The sequence below is a fragment of the Sinocyclocheilus rhinocerous genome, unplaced genomic scaffold (genome assembly GCF_001515625.1).
Source record: "Sinocyclocheilus rhinocerous isolate Xijiao unplaced genomic scaffold, SAMN03320098_v1.1 scaffold1110, whole genome shotgun sequence".
NCBI classification, from domain to species: Eukaryota; Metazoa; Chordata; class Actinopteri; order Cypriniformes; family Cyprinidae; genus Sinocyclocheilus; species Sinocyclocheilus rhinocerous.
In genome coordinates, this window is record NW_015653168.1 from 271,274 (window position 1) to 277,222 (window position 5,949).

The 5,949-nt window shown below is 38.5% G+C and overlaps 1 long non-coding RNA gene across 2 annotated transcripts in view; it reads left to right on the forward strand.

Annotated features, from left to right (window-relative positions):
• LOC107715594 (uncharacterized) overlaps window positions 1-5,949 on the forward strand; it is a 25,963-nt gene that overhangs the window by 6,956 nt on the left and 13,058 nt on the right. The window contains exons 2-4 of one of the 2 annotated variants that reach the window (XR_001637114.1): window positions 2,083-2,217; window positions 2,354-2,438; window positions 3,728-3,850. This is a non-coding gene — a long non-coding RNA (uncharacterized LOC107715594). Of the gene's footprint in view, window positions 1-2,082; window positions 2,218-2,353; window positions 2,439-3,727; window positions 5,075-5,949 lie in introns of those variants that run through there. The other variant, XR_001637113.1, reaches the window with a different exon arrangement.

The window sequence follows — 5,949 nt, forward strand, 5'->3', positions numbered from 1 at the left end:
TTTCTTTCTTTCTTTCTTTCTTTCATTACAATTACCACACTGGTTACTATGACACACTTACAATGGAAGTAAATGGGGCCATTTTTTATCAAATAATTACATTTCTTCTTCTACGCTTATTTGTTAAGCTGTTTAAATCATTTATTTATTTGTTTATATCAGTTTTAGGATTTTAAGGCATTTTGTCATGGAAAGTTATACAATTCAATATTCAATATAACATAGTATAATAGTTTTACATTTATGGATAAGCCCTGTTTACTTGAGTGCCTCACTGTACGTGGATATTCTTTTTCTTTCTTTTTTTCTTTCTTTTTTTTTTTTAAAAGAGAATGCGGGCAAGTGGAAATACATTTGTGTTAATCAACATTGTCACAAATTCAGTTGACTGAGTTTAACTTACAGAACCCCTAATAATCCTTTAATTCCATGTGGATTCTCAAGAGTAACTTCTGGATCTTGAGATTTTGCTTTCATTACAAGCCAAAAAACTTGCCATTGTTCACCATTCTAAATTCACATATACTAAATAATTCCCCCAACCCTCTCGCTCCTTCAAAAGAGTCCAAGCAGGATATGAGAACCATCTCTCTGCTTACAGCTAATAGTGTATGGATTGAACCTTGAATGCAAAATGATCGACATTCAGTGGCTGGGGAACAAAGTGAATGAGAGATAATATGAAGGACACATGGATCCAACAGGATGCATATGGAACAAGACTGTGTTTTGGCTCGGACACACATCCTTTTGGAAACGAATGGTGATCATGTGCGTCCCGCTCATAACAACAATGGTATGATGTAATCCACCGAGGCTAGACCTCAGGACCCCATTATAGTAAGTTGCAGTTTTGTTTTCTGTTTTTTGACCTTCCTTTTAGTTTTCTGTGAATGCTACATTCCCTGTTAAGTGGCATGTTCATACTGTTACCTAAAGTAAGCACAGATACATTATTTATATCATGTGTGGGAATCAAGCACAAAGGTTGTTTTCAGGGAATTTTAACACTGATGGACTGAGGAAAGAGCGTTAAATCACAAAGGGAATATACTACATTTGGTGTAATGTTTATCATCCCTTTAGGCAACCATCTCCGGATGAAATGGCATGAAATGAAAAGTTACGTTTTTGACCACATGTTGCCTCGATATGGGTTTTGCAGGTGGCAGGTAGTAGATCTTTGGCCACAGTGCTGGTACAATGGACTTCTGTAGCCTGGCCAACCACAAGGAGTTTGTTACAGTGGAACATCTCGTCTTCTGCTGGAGAAAGGTTGTCTGGGAACATTCTGGAACAGATTCTTTCTTTTTTTGTTCATACTGTCTGGTTCTGTGCAAAGTGTTTGGCAAGATCTGACTCTTTAGTTGAAAGTGCTTTGCATTGGATTTACAGCATTAAGGTCCTCTGGTGCTTAGATGTTTATCCTGAGAAAATTCCCCTTTTCCCTCCAGGGGTGTTGTGTGTCACATATACAGTATATGACTGATTATCCAACAAGAACAAGGATGAAGCAGAATTTTAATAAATACTTCTAAAATTAAAAAGCAATTGTGAGTCTCTAAAGCTAATATAAAGTGTCATCTAAAATCAGATGACACTTCCATCTCCTTCATTTTGTGGAGCTTAGAAATCCGAAGTAGTCAAGAGTAACATTAAAGCATTAAAGATAAAATGTTCCACTATATATATGCAGTATCTGTATCTCACTTGCTTTTTCTTTGAAAAGCTTTTTTACATAATGGTTGAAACTTAGAATACATAATTTTATGAAATATTTCATAAACTTTCATTTTATGAACGTCATATATATAAAGTATAAAGTGTATTGCTACATCTAAAATTGACTTTTCAGTAAGTGTTGCCATACACTCTGTTGAAGCCCACATCCGGCTTATTCAGAACTCAGTTTAATAATTGCAACAGATAATGACATCAGTTCACACCCCTAATATTTCCCCTGCCATATTTACAGAACGGTGATCTTTATAGGAAAACAGTTGTTCTCACTGTATGTTTTATATATGTTTTACATGTTGAGAGTCTCTCAATAACACCATTGTTATCCATTGCCATTGTCAGGTGGCTGCTGAAGCTCCTGTAATGTCTGCTGGGATAGCCATGTTTACCACCCTCAACCTCAGGCTGTTCCCTACTGAGAGCTTCATGCCCAACAAGGGTGCAGCACACCGAATCCCCCCTGAATCAGGAACTCACGTAAACAACCTGCGGGCAGCACCTCCTCTCCCCAGACTGTACCCAGTTACTAAGATATCATACTGCTTTCATAAAGAAAACCTCCAGATTTCTCCAGAAGTCACCTCAAGAAGTCACCTTTTTATTTCTTTTACAGGGACATCTGTAAACTCAGCTGTGTTGGATTGCGACCTTGCCTTTATCAGAAAATAGGGGTGTGCAGTTAAGCCATCTCTATACAGGTATGTATCTGGATCTGTTGCAGTGATTGGAATTATTTGTATCTAAATTCAGATAAAACAGGGTTCAAAAGTAAAACTGAATGAAAAAAATGTTTTTCTACCATTTATCAAATATGGCTCATATAATTTGAAATAAATAAATAAACTTTTCAAAAATATATTAAAATAGAAAAAACTTTATTTAAAATGGTACTAATCTTTCACAATATTACCGTTTTTACTCTATTTTTAATCAAATAAATGCAGCCTCGTTGAGCATAAAAACTTCTTTCAAAAACCTCAATCTTACCAAACCCAAACTTTTGAATGGTAGTGTATTTCTTAACGGGATAGTTCACCCAAAAATGACAATTCTGTCATTAATTACTTCTCTTAATTTCGTTCCAAACCCATAAGACCTTCATTCAACTTTGTAACACAAATTAAGATATTTTTTAATGAAATCCGAGAGCTTTCTGACCCAGCATAGACAGCAATGCAACTGAGATGTTCAAGGCCTATTAAAGGTAGTAAGGACATCGATAAAATAGTCCATGTGACATCAGTGGTTCAACCATAATTTTATGAAGCTATGGGAATACTTTTTGTGCGCAAAGAGAACAAAAATAACTTTATTCAACCATTCTTTTCTTCCGTGTCTCCGCTTAAAGGGTTAATTCACCCAAAAATGAAAATTCTGTCATTAATTACTCACCCTCGTGTTGTTCGAAACCCGTAAGACCTTCGTTCATCTTCGAAACACAATTTAAGATATTTTTGATGAAATATGAGGGCTCTCTGACCCTCCCATAGACAGCAAGGTAACTACCACGTTCAAGGTTCACGTCAAAGCTACGAGAATACTTTTTGCAAAAATATCTTAAATTGTGTTTCGAAGATGAACGAAGGTCTTACAGGTTTCGAACAACACGAGGGTGAGTAATTAATGACAGAATTTTCATTTTTGGGTGAACTAACCCTTTAATTTGGGTTCCGAAGATGAACGGTCTTATGGGTTTGGGACGACATGAGGGTGAGGAATTGATGATAGAATTTTCATTTTTGGGTGAATTATCCCTTTAAATTAAATAAAATTCGAATAATTAAAAAAATATATATTTTTAAAATTGTATTAATAACTCGAAAAAAATGATTGTGTGCTTGTTAAAAAATCAGTCTAGATAACATTATTTATTTTTGTCTTTATGAATAAGATATTTAGCTTCAGGCACATTACTAGTAAAAACCTAGAAGAAATGGCTCTGTTTCAATGTATAATAAAATTCTTCTCTGCTCTCTATTACATCCAGGAGATTACATGCCTCATTGCTCCCGTCCTCCATCACAGACTGAACAGAGCATATGCAGGGAGTTGCGCTGTGTTTACCACAACCACGCGGTCTCTCCTTTATAGAAGAACACTGTGATGACAGGTATTCCAGTCCCTGATTTTGAGCCCCGTTACGACATCTCTCCTCCCTTCTACACCCACCTGCTTCTTAACGCCGGTCCTTGACTTAATGTGGCCGTCATGGTGACTGTCTAGGGCAGATGAGAGCTAATTGAAATAGAAGGCTGCTTCTCACTGATCTAGACTGACAGCACCCCTTCGCCAGAAGTGACTGTGCCATCCCATGCTGGCAGTTTTCACAGTGAAAGAAAAGTGTGCGGTGGTGAAAAAGGCAGGCTGTGCTGCGAGTACTTGGGCTGCCTGCCAAAGCCGCCGGATGAGTTTATTAGAAACAAGAAGAGAGATGCATATATTTCCATTTTGTACCGTCAAAGAATAAGAGCAAGGTTTTGAGTAACGTGCTGCACTGACCCTTTCCGACTTAATATCAGAGATCACTAAATAATTTCACAGGCCGGGCATGTCAGTTTTGATGTAATGAGCTCTGATTTCCTCATCCAGCGCTGTGCAGATAGGTTAATCATTTTCATTAACACCACCTCTTCTGAGAGACCTCTTCCTCTCCAGTGCTGTCAGTGGTACGTTGGCTTGGCGAGCGCTCAGACCCCTGCGCCCCTCAGATGTGTTAGTCTAGTGCCAGAAAAGACTGAATTGATGCACAGACAGGCAAGGACCCCTCAGCGGGCCCTGAGTGGACGACTGTGATTACTGCTGACAATAATTTATGGGCCTGGCTGATTGAAAACATGAGAGATGTACAGTAGTTAGAGTTGCAAGGGTGATTAGGCACCACCTTAAGATACAAAGATGGTGTCACAGCTGCTGCTGGGAGAAAGTCTGCAGCCGTTCGCCGTATGCCTTCTGCCCTGCAGTAAAAACCGGGATTACACCCCACGCCTGTGCCCCCTGCCAGCCCATACACATGCGCATAGAACCGATAATATTGCATTGAATTGTTCTTGTGCATCGTTTCTTATTCTGGCTTTTAACATTAGAATCAAAGTTTCATCTGTGGAGTGGATGAGAGTAGATAACGTGCATTTATTCCTATTGTTTTGAGGAAATCATTCATAGTCAGTGTTTTGCTGTAAACTGTGAGCTCTTCATCATAATCCACAATCCTCAACACTTCAGATCTGCTTTCAGTAACACCTCCATCCTTTACATATTCATCTGGTCTTTCTCTCCCCAGAGGGAGAATTACCGTGGCTGTAGAACAATGCCTGCACATCTAATATCATATCGACTGTCGGATATCAAAAATGTTTTTGTGGTTTCAATGAATTTAGGTTGCGTTGTAGAACGGCAATAAATCATTGTCAACATGTATTTTCAGTTTTCTGTATTGAGGTTTGATTTAAATATCTGCAGTACAATATATAGTAGTACTAAATAATTTTTTTAGACTTAACTTACTAGACTTAATTCACACAACATTCCTTTTTTAGCAAATCGAAAAATGGTAGCAAGATATTAGAAACTACATGCAACATAGAAGTAGGGACAAATCTTGTTTCCTGTATTATGTACATCTGAGATTATTGGAAAAAAAAAAAAAGTAGGACAGGGACTTATTCCTAAACATTGGTTGTTTATTGGATGGAAGCAGATCTGAATGCGAGCTTACAGCAGAAGGGATGAAAGGGGTGAAATAAGGGATGGGGTTTATGATGACAAAATAACTGGACATGTCACCAGAGAGTATTTTCACCAAAAGAGTGAGTTATTAGTTTTGAAAATTTGTTTAAAAATTACGAGGTCAATAAATAAACGTGCACAGAGGAATCGTTCACAAAAAGATCAATAACATGTATGTAGAAAACAGATGGGTGAATTTCTGTTCCCCTTCGGGAACTCGAGCTGTGTCGGAAAACGCTAGGGGAACGCCTTCAGCGATACCAAGATATAAGCTCCAGCAGAAAAAAAAGATGTCTAAACTAAAGACAAAAAAGGGCGAAACAGACTGTGTGTTCCTCCCTGCCCACGCTACATCACGAGCGGGGATACACACAGTTTGTGCGTGGTTTGCTTGGGAACGGAACACGCGGCGTCGGCTCTCGAGAGGGCCGACTGTCCGCATTGTGAGCAGTTGCCACTGCGTTTGCTTCGCTCCCGGAAGGC